Here is a 21,758-nt window from a genome sequence, read left to right on the forward strand (position 1 = left end):
AGGTGTTGAATATCACTAATCAGGAAAATGCAGATGGGAACCACAAGATACCTCCTCAAACCTGTTAGAATGGTTTTAGCAAAGAGACCAAACAAGTGTCAGTGGAGTAAAGGGATCCTTGGGCATTGTTGGCAGTCCTGTTGTAGCTACTAGGGAAAACAATACGGAGGTTCCTTAAAAAAAAAAAGGGGGGGGGGAGATCCCTGGATGGCTCAGTGGTTTAGGGCCTGCCTTTGGCCCAGGGTGTGATCCTGGAGTCCCGGGATTGAGTCCCACATCAGGCTCCCTGCATGGAGCCTGCTTCTCCCTCTGCCTGTGTCTCTGCCTCTCTCTCTCTCTCTCTCTCTCTGTCTCTCATGAATAAATAAAAAAAAAAAAATAGAACCATAGGATCCAGCAATCCCAGTTCTGGCACATCTCCAAAAGACATGAATTCACTGTCTTGAAGAGATATATGCACCCCCATGTTCCCTGCAGCATTATTCACAATAACCAAGACCTGGAAGTAACCTGAGTGTACATTGATGGATGGGTAAATAAAATGGGAGATATGCATGTATATCTCTGCATAGATATACACATTTATAACTATGAATATGTAAGACGTTTATGCAATATGTAATACATGTAGCATTTATAATTATTGCATATACACATAAGGCAATACTATTCAGCAAACAAGGATTTGCAACATCACGGATGGAACTTGAGGGCATTAATGCTAAGTGCAATAAGTCAGAGATAGACCTACTGTATGATCTCAATTACAAATGGAATTCAAAAAGAATTGAGCTAGAAACAGAGTAGGTTGGTGGTTACCTGAGGGTGGAGGGTGAAGGTGGTCAAAGGGTACAGACTCCATTATAAGCTGAATAAGTTCTGGGGATCTCTAAGGATACTATATACTCGAAAGTTACTAAGAGAGTAGATCTTTAAATCAGACCCACCCAGATTCCAGGGGAGGGGCTACAGATTCCACCCCTAGTTGAAGAATCAAAGACCCTGCAGAAAGACACTGGGAGTGAAGAGCCTGTGCTTCCGCAGAGCCCTCTGAGAGCCCTGTGAGCTTCCATGAAGACGTGGCCATCATGCAGAATGAACTCTGGTGTGGGTTTCCATAGATGTACAAATATACATATGTAACTTACTACTCGGCTCTCTGGTGTCTACACCTGTAGGTATGGTTGCCATGAGTCGGTCCCCTCACCCAGCCATCTCTCCCTGTACCTCACCAATCTTAATTTCTGCATCCACAAAGCTGAGGCAAACCCTGGATTCCCGAGGCTCTCCTGATCTGACCAAAGGACACCTGCTCTGGGGACCTGAGGCTCCCATTGGCCTTCCCCAAAAACACACTGATTCCTGAAACTTATTCAATCAATACATGGAGCTTATGCTACTAGGTCCTAGATACTGTTGGTGTACAGATCAGAACAGGATCGACACGGTCTTGCCACCCAAAAGCTCAGAGCTGGTGTCTTGGGGGCTGGGATGGAGCCTGGCCCTAGGGCAGAGGAAAATGTTAGAAGAGAATGTAGACCATCAGTGATGTTCTTGTCTTCACTGGGTGTAACTCAGGTGTTCCTGCTTTAGATCCCGGGAACCCAGACTACTCCACAAGACAGTTTTTGAATCAAAAGTTATTTTGAAACAAATCCTATAGTCTTCCAAAGACCAGTTATACTGCCCTCAGGTTGCTCAGCAGGTTCTCCAAACCACCTATCTTTGGTTACTAGGAACTTTGAAACAGTTCAAGCAGGACTTCCTTAGCTTCCCAGCTCTGTGCTCCAGGGCAGTCACGTTGCTGTCCTTCCAGGCAGGAGGAGCCCTCGGCATGCTTTGCTTATTGATCTAACCCTCTGTATGCATCACTTCATTTAATACTACTCACAAATCTGCTGGGATGTAATCATGACCCCCTTTCACAGGAGTTAAAACAGGCTCAGACACTCAATGACTTGCTTACGGTCTACACACCTGCCAGACTTCAAAGCCTGCAGGCCTAACCAAGCCAGCTTATCAGTGCCTAGGGATAGGATTCAGATGTTTTGGCCTAGGCTCCTCGTTCAGGGAGGGACTCAGATTTAAACTTTTCGATAGTAATTCTATCTGAGATTACACAGTCAATACATGAGCAGGATTGAATGAAAGTGCTTTTCATACAACTTTAAACTTGGGTGCCCTTACTGGATCATACGGTCTATACCACAGGTCAACAAGAAAAGGCTTGGTGGCATGGGACACCTGGGTGGCTCAGTGGTTGAGTATCTGCCTTCTGCTCAGGTTGTGATCCCGGGGTCCTGGGATCAAGTTCTGCATTGGGCTCCCCGCAGGGAGCCTGTTTCTCCCTCTGCCTGTGTCTCTGCCTCTCTGTGTCCCTCATCTATATTGTAGATTAATTTTTTTTTTTTAGATTTTATTTATTTATTCCTGAGAGAGAGCGAGAGAGGCAGAGACACAGGCAGAGGGAGAAGCAGGCTCCATGCAGGGAGCCCTACATGGGACTCGATCCCGGGTCTCCAGGATCACGCCCTGGGCTGAAGGCAGCACTAAACTGCTGAGCCGCCCAGGCTGCCCTACTATAGATTAACTTTTAAAATAAATCTTGTAAGTATCTTGGGCATAGCAACATGCTGTTGCATCATTGTGTGTTAAAAATACCTCTGTGTTTTCAAAAATACTGCCCATTTTTGCCAGAAGGGAGGAAGATGCGGGGAATGAGTGAAATAAAGGGTATCAGGTGCACATTTAGCATGATGAGTGCTAAGAAAGGTATAGAATTGTCAAATCACAATATTGGACACCTGGAATTAATATAACACAGTATGTTAATTGTACTTAGATTTCAAAAGAGACTACTATCGTCTTTAAGTCTCTGGCATATATATTAACATATCAAGAGGAAAAAAGAGAGAAGTGGACTCAACCTGTCCGAGGCTCCAAGAGGCTTCAGCTTGGCCACGGTTCATGCCTCCGATGCTTTATTCTTTGGATCCTCGGTGTCAAGCACAGTGCCCAGGACTTGAGGTGGGGTGGAGGGGCTCAGTAAGTGTCCGCTGGAGGCAGAGGGCCTGCCTGGTGTCCATTTGCTCCGGCTGCCACAATACAACATCACAGACTTGGGCGGTGCGGGGAGCATGGCCAACAGAAGTTAATTTTCTCACCGTTCTGGAGGCTGGAAGTCTGAGGTCAAGGTTACCAGGGTTGGTTTCTCCTGGGGCCTCTCTTCTTACAGATGCCCGCCCTCTTTCTGTGCCTTTCCATGGATTGCCCTCTGTGAATCTCTGGTATCTCTGTGTGTGTCCACATTCCTTCTTACGAGGACACCAGCTGTGTTGGATAGGGGCCTACCGTAGGGGCCTCATTTAGATATAATCCCATCTTTAAAGACCCCCCCCCCCCCCCGTCTCCAAAAACAGTCACGTTTTGAAATCCTGGGGATTAGGGTTGCAACCTCTGGATTTTGAGGGGGGGGCGCAGTTCAGCCCCTAGCAGCTCATTCTACCCCTGCCCCACACAGTAGAAGGAAGGACATTGGGGGCCCTCTCTCCATGAGATCACAGCTGCTAAACCTGAACCACAGTCTGAAATGAGGGGATTCAGACTCCGGCCTAGAGGCAGAGCGAGAGGCCGTGGGGCACCTCTCTCTCTCCGCTTTATTGGAATAGTCTTCTCACGTGCAGGGAGGCTAGCCCTTCCACAGACCTAGCAGGTGCACCCAGCTGGCCCTAGGCTGGAGCAATGAAGTCTTATGATTATCAGCACACCTTCTAGATCCGTCCCACATCCTCAGTGAAACATTGTCTGGGTGGCTCCTCCAATCAGCTGGCCCTGAGGCTCTGCCTACAGGTGTCACAGCCAGAGTGGAGGGGACCCGGTCACAGGGAAACAATCCCGAGTCTTGCGATGCTCGCCCTGGCCACTAAGAGGCGCACCGGACCCGCCGCCTCCACCTGTTTTTAGGGCTTGTTTTTAGCGCCACCAAGTGCTAAGCACTGCTTGCAGCAGAAAGGAGGCACCTTCACCAAGGAGCTTATGAGCTGGCCGGCGGCTGGCAAATGTGAACCATAGTATTTTGCCCTCACCAGTTTATACGACTGGTGGAATTTCCAACCTACATTGGTGACCCATCCACCCAGTGCTATCCCTCTGTCCATCCAACGATCTATGTCACTTTTATACACTTCAAACAAAGTGAGGCACATTATCTAGAGAATTTTTCTTCTAACTTGGGGTCTCTCTCACTTCAAGCAGCTAGTGAGCTACCTCTCGCTCTCTCTCTCTCTCTCTCCCCCCTGCCCCCCTCCCTCTCTCTCTCTTTTAGATTTTATTTATTTATACGTGAGAGACACACAGAGAGAGGCAGAGTCACAGGCAGAGGGAGACGCGGGTTCCCTGTGGGGAGCCCAATGTGGGACTCCATCCCAGGACCCCAGGATCACGCCCTAAGCCAAAGGCAGACGCTCAACCACTGAGCCACCCAGGTGTCCCACTAGTGAGCTACCTCCAATGTCCCTGGACCTCTGTAAGACTCAGGAGTGGTCACCTGGGGCATCTGGGCAGAGGGACCAAGGTCTTTCTGACCCAAGACGATAAGCATCTTAGATCCCTGTGGTCTGATGACTGGGCACAACATGGTCCACCCTCCATTTGCCATGATGAATGTGTCACCTTCATCTCTACCCCATGTGATGGACTGAATTGTGTTCCCCTCAAATTTTAGGGTGGAAGCCCTCACCCCGTGTAAGCCCCAGACATTTGGAGACATGCGGCAACAAAGATAATTAGGGTAAATTAAGTAAAATGAGGCCTTGGGGGTGTACCCTGATCCAATCTGACTAGTTATTTCTAGAAGAAATAAGAACCACAAGGATGACTTCACACAGTGACGGTCCACGCGAGGCCACAGCGAGGTGGCAAGTATCTGCAAGCCTCTGAAGAAACCAAAGCTGGATCTGGGGCTTCCAACTTCCAGAACTGTAGGGAATATGTATCTGCTATTGAAGCTCCACCCAATCTTTGGTATTTTGTTCCAGCCTGAGCAGACTAACGGGAACCTGGCATGGCCCTTGGGAAGCCCTGGGGAACCTGAAACCATGAGGTCTGAATTTTCTGCCAACCCAGCACAGTGGCTCAAAGGAAGGCGAGAAGAATAGAATTGTTTTTGCACGGCTGAATGTTTTTTTCGTTTGTTTGTTTGGGAATCCTATCCAGACCACCAGGAAACAACTGATTTGATGGTTGGATGTTAGGATGGGTGTTAGAATAGGTTAGCAGGATGGGTGTCAGTGATGGTGTGCTCCGGGTACAGAAGAATGGTGTCAGGGAAGGCTTCTCGCAAAAGGCTTTGGGAAAGTTAGTTAGTGGGAGCTTTCTAGAATGGCAACACAAGGAAAGCCGTTCTAGCCAAGCGAAAGGGCCGGACACATGAAAGGCAGGAGTGTATCCAGAACATGACTCATGTGGTTCACTGAGTGCCAACTCCGGGTTGGGGACGCTTCCGTGAACTTCAACGTATTGTAAGTCACATAACCCTCACAACCATCCCGCTGGCTGTGCGCTATTATCGTCCCCATTTCACAGAGGAGAAACTGAGGCACAAAGGGATTACCTGCCCGAGATTACAAAGCCTGTAAGTAATGGAGTTAGAATGCAAACACACGTTCTCTGTGTCCCCCATCTGCATCCCCCCACCTCACTATTTAGCCCCCCCAAACGCCTGCCATGACTGGGCATAAATGAAGGAAGGAGCAGGGCCAGGAGGTGTGCCTAGAAGCCAGCAAAAGTCAGGTGATGGAGGGGAGGGCCCTGGCGTTTTAACTTTAGGCTGCAGGCCAGGATTACTCGGGCTGGGGTTCCCAGATCCCAGAAAGGTCGTTGATCTACTATGGGGGGCCTGGGACATGCAGAAGAATTCTTTAGTTGGCCCCCTTCCCTTCGAAGTTCTTCTGAAGTGATCAACACAATCAGTACAGGTCTCAGGAATGGCTGGCCGCACACTTCCACACCTGTAGTTGCATTTCTGGTCCTGGTCCTGCTGGCACCAGGGCAGCTCCCAAGGGACCAAGGTTCACTATCTAATTCTTAGCCCACACTGGGGTTGTCGGATACACTCTCAGGGACTTCCAGATAATTTTTTTTGTGCAGTGCGGTTCCTCATGTCACTCAATTTGAAAAACACCACAGCAGGATCCTAAGGCGGGGGGCATGGACACAGAGGCCAGATGCTGGGGACCCAGGTGTGCCTTGTGTGGGGGCTGCTAATGGCCCAGGGCGTCAGGAGTGGTCCGGGGAGGAGGGGTGCCCCTGGTGCAGCTGGCATCTATGGAGGCAGCATGGTGCCGACTGGGGTCTGTGGAGTCTGGGGTCCTGGCTTGGGTTACCTAGCCAAGTAACCTGGGGCAAGTTTCTTTTTCAAAGATTTTACTTTTATTAATTTGATAGAGACAGAGAGAGAGTGCACACAAGCAGGGAGAGCTGCAGGCTGAGGCAGAGGGATTAGCAGGCTCCCCGCCAGTCAGGGAGCCCAATGCGGAGCTTGATCCCAGGACCCTGAGGTCATGACCTGAGCCAAAGGCAGGTGCTCAACCAACTGAGCCACCCAGGCGCCTCTGGGGCAAGTTTTGTAGGTGGTCTGGACCTAGCTCCCCAGGATACAGGGAGGATTACAGGAAGCAGTAGAGGCAAAGGCCTGAAACAGGCCTGATGCATGGTGGTCTCTTCCCAGTCCTTCCCTCCCTCCCCTTTCTCTTGGTCTCCCTCCTTCCCTCCCCCCTGCCCCCCCCTCCCGCCCCAGCCTGCCATCCTGCCCTGGTCTCCCCGCTAGCCTTTGCGAGAAGACATTGGGTGGGGACTCAAAGGGGTGCAGGGAGGCCTGAGGCAGAGCAGTGTGGCCTGGCTCAGGGTAGGGATGGTGCACATGGAGGGAATGCCCACACCAGGCCGTGGTCTGAAGTGGAATCCTCAGAATCCACTGATGGATGCAGGGTGGAGTGGGGGATAAAGAAAATTTGGGAATCAAGGGGAACTCCACGGTTTTAGCCTGGTTACATGGGCAGGTGATGTTGCCTTTTGCAGGATGGTGGAAGGCAGAGGAGAGCAGGTTTACTGTCAATAGAGAGAGGCCCGTTTGCATCACATTATGTTTGGGTTGCCAATCATAGATGGATTTAGTGAGCAGTTCCTTAAAACCCTGGAACTCGGGCGTGTGGGTAGCTCAGTGGTTGAGCATCTGCCTTCAGCTCGGGTCGTGATCCTGGGGTCCTGGGATCGAGTCCCACATCGGGCTCCCTGCAGGGAGCCTGCTTCTCCCTCTACCTGTGTCTCTGCTTCTCTCTCTGTGTTATTCATGAATAAGTAAATAAAATCTAGAAAAAAAAAAAACAAATACAAACAAATCCTGGAGCTCACTGAGATCTCTTGGGGTGAGTATCTCAGGCCACAGATAATATGCAGCCTCAACCCGGAGACACAGCAATATTCCCAAAACCAAAAACCAGAGCAGAGGAGCTAGATCCAGTAAAGCAGGCTGAGAATGAGCCACCCACAGGGCAAATTCAAGCTGCCAAATACCTACAGGTCAAGGTCCACCAGAACAGAGGAGAGGCCACGAGTGGCTGCATTGTCCCCACTCTGCACACTGCCATCAGCTGATCCTGGCACACCCACCCCCAGCCATGGACAAGACCTCAGAACCCTTCTTAACACTGTTTCTGGCTGCCACCACTCATAGGTTACAGACAGCACATGAACTAAATCTGTTTGCCTTTCCCAGTATAATGCTATCTCCTAGTTTGGTAGAAGATGCAAGTGAGTTTCAGAGATATTTGTCCTCCCGATATTGCACCAGAGTGGTATGGCCCAGAGGAAAAGCGTTTAGGTGGATTCTATAATATTTTTTGTGCAACCATTGGGCATTAGTCAGGCTTCTCCAAAAAAAACAAAAAACAAAAAAAAACAAAACCCAAAAAACAACAACAAAAAAACAAACCAAACCAAACAAACAAACAAACAAAAAACCAACAGAGACAGAGGACAGAGCACGTGTGTGTGTGTGTGTGTGTGTGGTTGGGTGTGGGTGTGGGTGTGGAAGAAGGGACAGATTTATTTGAAGGAATTGGCTTATGTGATCATGGAAGCTGGCAAGTTCACAATCTGCAGGGCGAGCCAGCAGGCCAGACACCCAGAAGAGTTGTAGCTGCATCCAAAGGCCACGTGTTGGCAAAATTCCCTCTTCCTCTGGGACTGGGATGCTCAGTCTTTTTTTCTTTTTTCCTTTCCTCTCAGACCTTCAACTGATTGGACAAGGCCCACCCACATTCTGGAAGATCATCTGCTTTACTCAAAGTCTACTGATCTAAATGTTCTCTTACCTAAGAAAACACCATTACAGAAATGTCTAGTATAGCGCTCGACTGAATATCTGGGTCCTGTGGCCTGTGACACATCAAATTAACCATCATGTTTTGGTTTAGATTGGCTGGTTTTAGGACCCTGAATTAAAAGTAAGTCTTGGCTGATGTTAGAAAGAAAGGTGGAAATGGGGAGAGTGCTGACTGTCCCTTGCTAGGGGAACATCTCACAGGGGCCTTGACTTTGCTGATTATCAAGGCATCTGAACTATAAGTACCTGGATAAGAGCAGTAAGGGCTGCAATTTATCAAGCACTTGCTGTGTACCCAGAACCCTGTTGAGCACTTGCTGTTTTAGGGATTAGCTCCTTTGGATCACCCAGGCCCCTGTGTGGGCTCTGTTGCTCCCCACCAGGACTCTGACCCAGGAAGCCAGCCGCAGAACCTCTTTCTTGGGAGCCAACCAGTAATTCTGGTCCCTTCTCCACAGATTGGAGGATATTTCTCAAGAGGGATGGTGGGGGACACCTGGGGGGGCTAAGAAGTTGAGCATCTGCCTTCAGCTCAGGTTGTGATCCCTGGGGTCCTGGGATCGAGTCCCGCATCAGGCTACCTTCGGGGAACCTGCTTCTCCTTCTGCCTATTTCTCTGCCTCTTTCTCTTTCTGTGTCTCTCATGAATAAATAAATAAAATCTTAAAAAAAAAAAAAAAAGAGGGTTGGTGGGGCAGGAATTCCTCTTCTCCTCAGGGTCCTGAAACCAGAGCCCAGAAGGTTTCTTTGTTCTCTGCTCCCCGGCCTGCCTAACCTACCCCACCCCCTGCCCAAGTGGTCCCTGCTGTTTTAGATGAGGGAAGTGCAAGGGGGGCAGCAATCTCTTACATTTAAAAACGTAAAGATGTAATGCCCCCTGGTTCGTGAGAGTCAATGGCATCACCTTCTCTGGGCCACATATTTTACTTCCTTTCTTCTTCCTTCCATCTGTTTTCCCCAGTGTCATAATGCTGTAAAGGAGACGGGAGGGCTGTGTGCACAGGATTGCAAATACCTGACGATCATTTACTTAAGACGACCCTACAAGCTCCTGTTTTATAAGAGAGAGAGAGAGAGACAAAAAAAAAAAAAAAAAAACCTCATAAAGATCTTGGATGCAGCTTTATGTTCATACTCCTGTTCCTTCTCCACACCCGCCCCGCCCCCCCACTACCACCTAAAGGGAACTGGTAGCAACCAGTCTGCTTTACAGCTCAGCTGGCAAAATGCCTGGAGAGCAGCCAGTGGCCTGGGTTCAATCTACTGATAAGTCATCAATGTCTTTCTCACCCAAAACATCTGGTTTAGGAACCTGAGTTATGAGCTAATATTAAATATAAAAGTTTATAGCATCACATATATAATACTGTTGATTAGAAACATCAAGAAAAGTAATTGACTGGAGGGGACTCTGTGACCAGCTGGTTGAACATCTGGATGGGATCCAAGGGGGCCTGAATTGAATTCCCAATCCATCCATTCTTTCTGGGCTGGGATATTAAAAGGTTCTGACTCTCTTTCTTGGATACTAGCGTTTTGGTTTTATATATATATATAAACACATACACACACACAAACAGGGGTGCGTGTTCAGTGCACTGGAAAAGACTAAAATAAAATCATTACAATTTTTATCTCCTCTCGCGTCCATTCATTAGACGTTTATCGGTTTTTGTTCCTTCCTTAGCTACAGCCTGCTATCAGCCCTGACCACTTGGTGGCAGCGTACGCTCATTTTTTTTTTCCCCTCTGAGGCCTGAGGTTTGTGCGGAAGAATGCAGCTGCCCCACTCCATCTGTTTTGCAGCTGAGCAGCGCAGGAGGGGGACCAGCTCCTACCAGTCAGTCTGGGGCTTTGTTCTCAGGGGGCTTCACTTGACATACATTACTGAGTCGTCCGCGGAACTCCTTTGCCAACTGCATTCCTGTGACCAAGAACCTGAAGGTAACCAAACCTTCGGTGGATACTCTATGTTCTGTTTGCTGAAGAGTTGCTTCTGGCCAGGACACGGTGGATTTGTCCATCTTCTCTGCTCTACACGGGGTCCAGGACTCTTCTTTCTGTTTGTCTGTCTTTCTTTCTTCTTTTTTTTAAAGACTTTATTTTTTTATTCATGAGAGACACACAGAGAGGCAGAGACACAGGCAGAGGGAGAAGCAGGCTCCCTGCAGGGAGCCCAGTGCGGGTGGGACTTGATCCCAGGACCCCAGGATCACAACCTGAGATGAAGGCAGATGCTCAACCACTGAGCCACCAGGTGCCTCTGGACTATCCTTGCAGAGTGTCTTTTCAGGTACAAAGCAGTTTGCATCTCATGCCTCAACTCGGACTGCTTCAGAGCCCCTGCAATGAGTATTGTGTTAAGAAGGACTCTGAGGAGTGCACTTGATGGGATGAGCACTGGGTGTTATACTATATGTTGGCAAATTGAATTCAAATTTTAAAAAATGTAAAACAATCCATTAATTAGGAAAAGAAAAAGTAAAAGGAAGGACTCTGAGGTCCTTACTGCCCAGGCCCAGAAGGCAGCAATGTGATGCTTGATTATTGACATGTCAGCTCCGTATTTGCTACCCTTATACTTTACCACGGGATGTGGAAAGGGCGGTAGGAAGTTATCTGCTACATGACATCCTGATTGGATCTGCATTGTTTTATATCCCCCATTCCACCCCAAATTTTTCCTGCATTTTTGCATCCTGAAAGCTGTTGCTCGGGGAAGGACAGTGAGCCTTCCTCATCATACACACGATCTCTCTGCCCTGTTGGTCCTGAGCTTCAGATGGAAGGAAGTCACCCTGGTGGCCCCTTTGCTCCAGGGCACTGTAGGCAGAAGCAGCAAAAGCCACGCATCAGTGTGTCACTGGACCAGTATTGATCGAGCACCGGCGAGAGTCCAAAATAAAAAGGCAGAGATGAGACAATTGTTAAAAAGCTGCCAACTATTCACAGAAGCTGGTCTTCTGAAAAAGTGGCTCTGAGAGCACAGGTTCTTAAAATGTAGATCCTCGTCCAACAGCATGAGCGTCACCCAAGAACTCGTCACAAATGCAAATTCTCAGGCTCCACCCTGGACCCACTGAGTCAGACACTCAGGGGTGGGACCCAGCCCTCTTGTGCTACAGCAAATCCTCCCAGGCATACTGATGCCCGCTCAGGGTAGAGAACCAATGCTTTTGAGGAAAGCCTTCCTTCTCTCCACCCCCCTTCTTTCTTTCCTTGTTTGCTGAATTCCTTTGAAGAGCCAGGTACAAGATTATCTTGGTCTCTGCACTCGTGGAATTTACATACCAATGGGAGAGACAGTGACACTGTGGACCTCCGAGGGCACAAACCAGGGGCACCTCACCCAGCTTGGGGAATGGGAGTGGAAATGCAGATGTAGGCAGTAAAACCAGAGCAAAAGGTAAAATGTTAGACCAGAAAAATACAGGCAAGGCAATTCTCAACTTTCCTTTTCCTGCTCTGAATTAATAATTCTCTGCAAACTTCTCGTGGACCTCACCTGACACCCTGCTAGGGGGTATCGGGCCATCGGCGTGGAAATAGAGTCCGGGCAGGTCCTGCGGATGCATGACCCACAGGGCCAGGAGAAGACAGGGCAATCCAGAAGCCCGGGGCAGTTCCCAGGGATTGTTGCCTGGAGGGATGCAGGCCTGCAGAGTGCCAGATCTAGGGATCGTTTTGCAAATCAGCCTGGAAATCTAGATTTGTTCTCAGTGAAATTTCCCGGAAATGTTTATAAACACTCTGTAGGCCAAGAAAGAGATGCGTGGCAGCCAAATTTGGGTTCCTAGGAATGTCTGGCCTGTGGAGCGTTTGTTTCTCTGGCCGACATCTAGTGGTGGCAAGGGGTTGGTGCACGCTTTATCGCCCCTGGAGCCTAAGGGACAAACTTCTTTCTCCTCCTTTCTTAAATCTGTGTTTTGATCTCCAAAAAATATATTGTTAGGACAAGGTTTTGTCCTATGGCTATCCTCCTCCTCCTCCCCCTTCTGGAAAGCAGGTAAGCCGAGGATGGGAGGCAGTGCTGCAAGGTTTCATAGAGGCCCGGGTGGGGTGTGTAATGACAGCCAGGCTTGAGGCCCTGCTCTGCTGCAGGGTGAGGGGCTTGGCAGGGTGGTTCCAGCCACCTGAATGAAATATGATCAACATTCTGACCTGTCTGGGTTCAGGTCCTAAGAGCTGGAATGAACGTTAAGGATGTTTAGGCCGAATGGACATTCTGGGCCACCTCCCCGGTTGCTGAAGGCTTTTTGTGGTTGAGCTTTATGGTCATCTTTAAATATCCCCCCCCCCAAACCTCCCTTTTCCAAAATTGTCTGCAAAAGTCTTTGCATGGGGAGAGCTCCTGGCCTGAGTCAGATTCTCCAAGGGGCCTGTATCTCCGGGGGGTGGAAGGGCGCAAGTCTGTAGCACTGGGTCCTCCAACCACAGTGGACATGAGTCCTCTGTGCAATGCATGCAGCTGGGCCCTCTCCCCAGAGCCTCTATCACAGAAAGTCTTGGAGGCTTGCTTTCAGCTACAGACTTGGACAAAACAAGCCAACAGCACCGCTTGGTGATGGCAGCGTTTCCTAACTCCATCCTTTGCTATGTTGAAAGAGTCTAAAGATGCTGGGCAACAATTCTTCATTCTGGGTGCTAGACTTAGTGACTTTCTGCTGAGAAGCCAAAAGAGAATGAGCTGGACTTTGAAGGAGGGGGACGGAGAGGTGGGCTTGACAGCATGACAGCATCATGACACCAACAGGTGGGATCTAGGGCTACAGAGTATGCTTACTCCCAGCTCGCCTCCATGTTTCTGCCTTGGCACTAGAGGTTGCTCAGAGGAGCTGCATACGGTGGTGCTGAGGGACCTTCTCTCCATCCTCCTGTGTGCTCCGGATGTCATCAACAGTTTGACTAAGTAATAGCAAAGACCCCTAAGAATTTCTGGAACCTCGGGGCATCTGGATGGCTCAGTGGTTGAGCATCTGTCTTTAGCTCAGGGCGGGATCCCAGGGTCCTGGGAGGGAGACTGCTTCTCCCTCTGCCTGTGTCTCTGCCTCTCTCTCTCTCATGAATAAATAAATAAAAATCTTTAAAATAAAAGAATTTCTAGAAGTTCAAATTCTGTGTCCACCTGCCATTTCTGGTTCATAGGAGAAAGTCCACAGCTTTCTGTCGACACCGTCATGCAAAGTGATGGCTTCCTCATCACACACTGTGGATGCCTGGCTGGGGGTGGGACATGCACCTGCTCTGTGATGTCTTACCATGTGTGGTCCTGGCATGATGGGGACCCAGCCTTCCACCCTCTTCCCTTCTCCTCGTGGAAGCTTCTGGAACAGCACTCTGGGGAGGGGGGCAGGGCTTCCTGTGAACCTGACAAGGGTAGTGATTGGCTTTCAGAGGCTGGCCCCAGCTCATCTCCTATCTCTTCTACCTTCTGGGACTCCCTATAGTCCCTCTTCTGTGTTGACCTTTCCCTACCTACCTGCAAAGTTAAGAGATGGCTCTTTGCCATTCTCTGCCTTTTGAGGTTGTTGCCGGGACAAGCAGGAAAATAAATGAAAAAGGCTTTGAGTTCTTCACAGAGCAGGTCCTGCAAAGCAGATGTTGGGTGGAAGTTTCCAGATGACAGAAAATTTTACCAAGGCTTGAGGCAGGCTCTGCTTTACTCTTCCAGAGGTTAGGACTTTCCAGCTAGTGTGGTGGCCAAATTCACATAAGTAGGGGGAAGCCCTTTGCAGCTGGGAACCAGGTTGCTGGGTAAAAGGGTGAGAGCCTCAGATGGGGTAGGGGGCAGGTGCCTCCCTGACTCGGGGAAGTGGAATTTCAGGAGAGGAGATCGGTTTTGTTTTTGTAACTTCTCTCTTCCTGGACAGAGCATGCACACCAGGAAGGTTCTAGGTTTGCAGAAAAATGGGCAGCACTCCCTGCAGGGACATCGCTAATTCCCCTCCCTGCCCTTCCTGAGTATCCCAGCCTCAGCCAGGAGAGGCAGGGGCGCAGGGGAAAGAGCCCTGCATGGGAAGCAAAAGGTTCACTCAGCTCTTGCCCCTGCTCGGGTAGAACGAGGTGGGCCCTGGGGCATGTCCTTTCGTCTCCCTGGGCCTCCTGTGGAGTGTGGACATTAGAGCTGATTCCTGGAAAAGATCAGGATCCTGCGCTCTTGCCTTTCTGCTGAATAGAGAGAAGGAGCAAGTTTGACACACGGAAGGCACTTTGCTTTTTGAAAACTTTGGCTCTCCAGTTTATAGAATGATAATTCCCAGGCAGAAATGCCCCCCGACCCCCAATCACTCGGAGTGCAGCCTGATGAGATTCCAGCGCTGGCATCAGGACACAGAGGGTTTACATCTCTCCTGATGGCCCCCCCGGCCCCTTCTTGGGCATAGCTCCTGGCCCCAGCCGGCTCCTGACACATGCATCTTAAGCCACATTTCTCCCTTTGGTTCCCTGGGTCAGCTTCCTGTGGCTGCTGTGACAAATGACCACAATCTTCGAGGCTTAAAACAACACAGATTTGTCCTTTTATAGCTCTGGAGCTCAGAAGTCTAAAATGGGTTGGCAGAGCTGTGTTGCTTCCGGAGGCTCTGGGGGGAGGGGCGTCTGTTTCCTTGTCCCTTCCTGCTTCTAGAGGCGCCCACATGCCTCGGCTCATGTCCTTGGCCACTCGGATCTCGCCGTCCATCCTCATATCTTCTTCTCTGACTCTCCTGCCTCTGTCTTATAAGGATCCTGGGGACTCACCTGGGCCCACCTGGATAATCCAGGCCAATCTCCCCATCTCATGGTCTTCCCTGTGATCGCATCTGCAAAGCCACTTCTGCCGTGGAAGGCCACAGGTCCTGGGGAGCAGGACGTGGACGTTTTTTGGGGGGCTATTCTCCAGCCCACACCCTCACACCACACAGGAGGGACCTCAAAGCCTGCACCTGAGCTTCCCAGGTCAGCCCTCCATCACGGGGCCCACGTCCACCAGCTCAGTCCTAGCTGGCTTTGAACTTCTACTGCACAAACCAAGAAGGTTGTGTCCCTGTTCAAATGAAACTAATACTAGCTAATGTTGATTTTGCCAAACACTTTCCTAAGCCTGCTTCTGCCCCTCCCCACTGCCTTGCACTCTTTCTCTTTCTCTCTCAAATAAATAAATAAATAATCTGGAAAAAAAAAAAAAAGGAAAGAAAGAAAATTGAGACATGAGAAACATAAGGAGCCATCCCAGTCACACACAGCTACACGGGGTCCCTCCTGCCAACCACGGCGCATACACACACTGCCCCTTCTAGAAACTGCCACCCCAACACATGCCATGTTGGCATGCTGATTATTCTGAGCTGAAGGCAGTTGAGAATCAGCAGATGTAGGAAGGGCTCACTGCTGATCTCCCCCTTTCTACCGTAAAGCAGGTAATAAATTCCCCATGCGGAAGTATGATCCTCATACCAGTTCTGATCGGTAGTTTCTCAAGCAATTATCTGATGCCAACTAGGCGCCCTGAGATTCACATCACTTCTGACACCTTCTACATGGAGATTGCTCAGGCTTATGAGACTACCCTCTCCCCCAACTTCAGACACCAAGCAAGTGTAAGTTAGAGACCTGTGTTTCTAACCTAGTAGCTATAGACCCGGTGGGGGGAGGGGTGGGCTCCAGCAATCTCCTTCTTGGGTTTGATTAATTTGAGAGCGCGACTCACAGAACTCAGGAAACCAGTTTACTTAGTAGGTTACTGTTTACTACAAAGGATATTAAAAGATGTGAATGAACAGCCAGATGAAGAGATGTGTAGAGTGAGGTCCCGAAAGTAGAAGCTTCTGTCCATGTGGAGGCTTAGCACATGGATGAGTTCTGGCCTACCAATCTGAATGCTCTCTGAACTCTATGCCTGGGTTTGAATGGAGAATCCATTGCAGAAGCATGGTTGATTAAATCATTGATCATTAGAGATTGATAAAACCTGTAGCTCTCCCTCCTCCCTGGCAGTCAGGGGTGGGCCTGAAAACTCGAACCCTCTAACTGTGGCTGTTTCCCCTGGCAAAATATCCCCTATCTTTAGGGGATTTCCAAAAGCCACCTGATGACCTTGACTCAGGTGTGGCTGAAAGGGGCTGGTTATGAATAACAAGACACCTAGCTATATCACCTTTATGGCTCTCAAATGATTTCAGGAACTGAGGACATGATAACAAATATTATGGCAAAAGATGCTCCCATCACTCTTATCTCCTAGGAGACCCCAATTTACAAGCTGAGAGCAGGAACAGAGACCAAACTATGTATTTATTATAAATCACAATATCTCAGAGAGCTCCCCTCCCTGTATCTATACCGGGAAGAGGAGAACCCTGCCACCAGAGCCGGGGAGTCCACTCTGAGAAGAATCTGTACAGACAAACCCACTAAAATGATCCCCATCTTCCTTTTGTTTCTCCCATATTTGTTCTACTCACTTTCTCACAATTTAGCGCCCCGTTTCCTTTGTCTTGTCTCAGTTTGCTTATTAGGCTATGTATTATTACAAAAGATATTCAAAAGTACGAATGAACAGCCAGATGCTCATTCATGTTTCCACGATGGATCTACTGCTGTTGGTCGAAATGGTGTAGAAGCTCTCAGGCCTTTGGGTCTCCACTTCTTATACAGGAAGGTGTCCATGTACGTAAAAAACATTAACATCAAATACAATGATGTTTCCTTTTAGTAATTTCTCATCCACTAGTCCCTGCCGTGCTCCTTGGCGATAAATTCCCACTTTTCCTTCTTATGTTTCAAGTTGAGCCTAGCCTCCCTCCCCAGCTGCAGTGGTCCCTACATTTATCTAGATAGTTTCCCTTAAATAAAGGCTTCCTTATCATTTTCAACAAGGGTCATGAGTAATGTTCTCATTAACACTGGTGGGGAGCCCGCTTGGCTTTCAAGACCACGGTCAATGTTACTGCTTTGAAAGAGCCTTTCCCGCCTGTTCACATCACTCCTTGTACAACAGACAAAGAAGCGCAGACAAGTTTCAGTGGGATTCCAAGACATGGACACAAATCATTATAAAAAAAAACAACACATTATGGGACACAGGATTCATTAGACGACCAGAACCCTATGTGTTGTAGGAGGAACCAGGCAAGTGAATGTCCAGAAAGAGGAGCTTAAGGACTAGGGAAACATCAATGGTCAGACCCCCCTGAAGCCCTAGCACAGAGGATGAGTCAGGGTTCATGGGGCACTCTGGGAAGCATATGCGTCTAAATGCCTGAGCTTTCAAACTTTTTCATGACAATCCATAGTAAGAAATACCTCTTCTATCGAGATCCTCCAGTGGTAGGACACACACACATACACATATATGAACATGGGAGAAAAAAAAACTTCCACAAAGCAACACTAATCCCTACTATGTGCAACTGTGATACAGTGAAAAGGACCTGGTCTTTGACACCTAGTTCCTGGCACAGCAGCTCCTAGAATTCTTGAAATTTCCTGAGTGAGAGGAGTGTCTTATGTTATCCACAAGGAGCCCCTTACAACCCATTCCATTGTGCTAAGGAGGTGACTTCGTTGGGCGCCTCCCTAGATAGCTTCAGGATGGGGGCTGGTCATCAGAGGAACTGACCTGTGAACAAGGTTACAGCTGGAAGCCCCACCCTCTGACCTCCTGGGAGGGGAGAGGGCCTGGAGATTGAGCTAATCACCAATGGAAAACAATTTAATCAATCGTGACTTCATAATGAAAGCTTGTAGAAGACTCAGGGTGATGAAGTTTGAGGAGCTGCTGGGTTGGTGAGCACACCCAAGTCCTGGGAGAGTGGTCCACATCAACACCACGGGGATGGAGGGTACCCCACCCTATGTACCTCTCATATAGCTCTTCATTTATATCCTTGATATATTCTATCAAGCCTTTTCTTACTTCTATGAGTTGTCCTAGCAAATTATCAAAGCTGAGGGGTGTCATGGGAACCCCTAAATTAGTAGTCAGCCAGGCAGAAAAAAGTGCAGGGGCCTGGAGACCCCTGCCCTTTGCAGTTGGCATCTGAAATGGGCCTGAGCCCTTAACATGTGGCATTTGCAGTCATTCAACTCATTCATCAGAGTTGAATTGAATTGCTGGACACTGGCCGGTGTCAGAGAGTTGGAGAATTGGTAGTTTCAGGGGCATAAAAATGACAAACACCAACATATGCTAATAGTTTCTATTCTCTTCTATTAATTTTCATCTTATTCAATTTGGTTTTTTTTAAAGTGCTGTTTGTAACCAGCTAAATTGATTTCATAACTCTCTACTTGATCACAAATCATGGCTAAAACACTGTAATGTACTCGAGGCTTCTTAAGAAGCAGGAACATTGAAATTTCCTTGACTTTTTCAATGACCAAGCCAATATCCAGCATGGAAATGGCACTATTGCAAGTTCGTGGAATATATGATTGAATGAATGGATAGATGGGTAATCTTTTGTATGGTCCTCACTAGTTCGGGGTTCAGTTTTAGAAAATCTCCCCCAGGGACATTCAGGCTTCATTAGTGGGATTTCTTCCTCAAATTCAGGTGAGTTTTGCCTACTGGAATTTCGGTTTATTAGGACATCGTAAGACCCGTTTTGATAGGGGTAACTCTCCTGCATCAGTAGGGAGAGTTGGCTTGCCAAGTACAAAATTCATCAAAGGGCATTGGTTTTTCCTGTGTGTTATTTCCTTCAAGGTGGGATAACTAGATAAATTGCCCATTTGGATTCTGAGATGTTCATCTGCCAGGAGCGTGGCCAGGGCAGCTCCTCCCCCAGTCCCGAGCTTCACAATAATAGCTGCTGTATAGTCCTCAAGTTGGCTCTTTGAACAGCCATGAAGACCTCAGAGGTCTCCATTCTAGGTGGAGATTTACGGAACATCCCAATCTCATCTGTAAGGCAATGCTAAAAGGCAGCTTACCCCTACGGATGGCTAATTGCTCCAGTCCCATGCTACTTCTCATTACCTTCAGTTGGAGGAGGTGACGTATTCTGACCTTGTCCTAAACTTCTGGGGCTGAACCTTGTCTGAAGCCTGTTGACCCTCCTGCGCTGAATATACAAACATATAGTTGCTGAGTGATTAAGCTGATAGTATCAAGCAAAGTTTTGATTTGCGACTGACCCAGAGTGACCTGTAACATCCTGGTCCCAAGGGCTATTGGGATGGCCAGTGGGGTCATCTCTCTACCCGAGATTGGTGAAGACCTCTTCCCCCCACTAGGTCGGAACCTTCAGCCGATTCCAACTTGGAGTAATACTCAACACAGATTTCCTGAAATATACGGCCACTGCATGAAACACACCCCTATTCATTTTCCATGTGGAGCCTATAAAAGTGTGTTTTCTTCCCTCTTGCAAAGACTCTCTCACCCATCTGGTTTAAATTTGTGTGAGTTGCTGCCTGCCGTGAAAAGGGTTAATGATGACCGGGAGGGGAGAATTCGGTTTGCTCGGCTGGGCTTTGCACGAGTCCAGTTTCTCCCAGAGGTTGAGCCCAATCAGAAATAATCCAGGGGGCTGAGGAGGACTTCCTGTGAGCCCCAGCAGGATTCTACATTCACAGGACAAATGTGGCACTGAGATCGGGAAATTCAGCAGTGGTGGCAGCAACAACAGTATGGCTCCAAGAACATCTGTAGAGAGTATGGCCCCATGGCCAACGTAATAACAACTAGCACTTTAGGAACATAATAAAAATCACATTTCTATAATTGTGTAATATACAGACCCAAGACTGGAACATCACTTGTCTCAATGTGATACAAATTGGATGCAGGAGCTCGGGCCCATTGGCAAGCGCTCGTCCAAGGATGATTATTTTTATAGAGACCTCATTTCTGACCGGGCTTCAGCCTCATGAAGATGGGCTTCTTTTTTAGGTGGCCATTTCAAAAAATGAAACTTCAAAACTTAACTTCTTTTGTGGTCCTCCTGAAACGTGTCCAAGAATGTGACATCTTCCCGCGAGCAGAGAGGAACATTTGGATGTGTTGGCTGGGACACTTTCAGTAATGCTTTCCTTAAGAGCTTGACATCAGAAAAGAATTCACATGGGGCCCAAGTGAGCCATTTTTCAGAAAGGCCACTCTCTGGAGACAGTTCATTTGGAAAGCTGGCCAAGCCTGAATTAAGCAGACTTGTATAAATCTTGCTGTTACGATATTAAGAAAACGAGCCGGGATGTTTGATCACTTTCTGTTTTATGTGAATGTTGTAATGATAATACAACATCTTCTTTGGCTGCAAGCACCGTTATTATCCTGTAAGAAGGATAATAAAATGGGGTAGCGTATTAAAATGCAATTTAGGATAAGGCGTTGCTATGTGTGACAGTGAAAATGTTTGCAGCCTTCTTTGTAAGAGGGTTACTTTGCATCCCAGACTCACTAATACTCCACTCAGCCCAACAGGGTTGTCAGTACTTGATCATTTGAAATTGCATTGAAATTTCCCATATTTCATCTAGCTCCATCGCCAAAGCCGCCCTCTTAGGTTAAGTAGGGCAATTACGAATTCTTCCCATTTTTCAACGGCCACATGTGGAGCTCGCCCTGGCAATGGGAACAGGTTGAGGCTGACGCCAGGTCTTCTGATTCCCAGGCCAGCTCAGGTTTCTACGCCCCCACCCCGGGTGGTGTCCTTTCCCATGATTCCCTTCTACTGCCAATATGCTCCAAAAATCCAACCAAGTAGCATCCAGAATCCCTAAGTTGAAGATGATAATGGGCAGTTGTGGCACAAATAAAATCTATTTGCATCAAACCATCTCTAAGGTGAGATTCATACCTTTAACTCACCACCTTCTACCCCCCACTGACCCCATTGGGTAACTCAGAATAATAGGACCCTTCTGTTCTGGTTTGAATACATTTCCTATGATCTTGCTATCCAAAGTCTGGTCTACAGACTAAAAGCATCAGCATCACCTGAGAGCTTGTCCAAAAAGCAGAAGCTTGGGCCCCCCTCCCAAAGCCACTGGATCAGCGTCTGCATTTTAACAAGGGCCCCAAGTGAGTCCTAGGCATGTCAGGCTTTGGGAAGTACTGTATCTCCTAACTCATGCTTTTACTCCGCGCCGCCTATTTTATGTAGTGGTCGTGGGCTATGTGGTTTATGTGCAAGGAAAGTTGATGAGGACCGACCAACCAGAACATTCCTACCTGCATGCTCCCTTTCCATACATACTGAAGGAGAACTTAGACCAGAGAGGGGTGATGACTGTGGGAGGAAGGACCTGGGAAGGGTCTGGAAACACAGAGGACCCTGCCAGTAGCCGCCTGCAGACATCTGGTTTGAGGTTGCTCTCAAGGAAACAGACAGCGATACTGATCTTTTTTCAAAGGACAGGCACTCCCAGTGCCTCTTGATTATGAGCACTT

Source organism: Vulpes lagopus, chromosome 10 (assembly GCF_018345385.1).
Source record: "Vulpes lagopus strain Blue_001 chromosome 10, ASM1834538v1, whole genome shotgun sequence".
Classification (NCBI taxonomy): Eukaryota; Metazoa; Chordata; class Mammalia; order Carnivora; family Canidae; genus Vulpes; species Vulpes lagopus.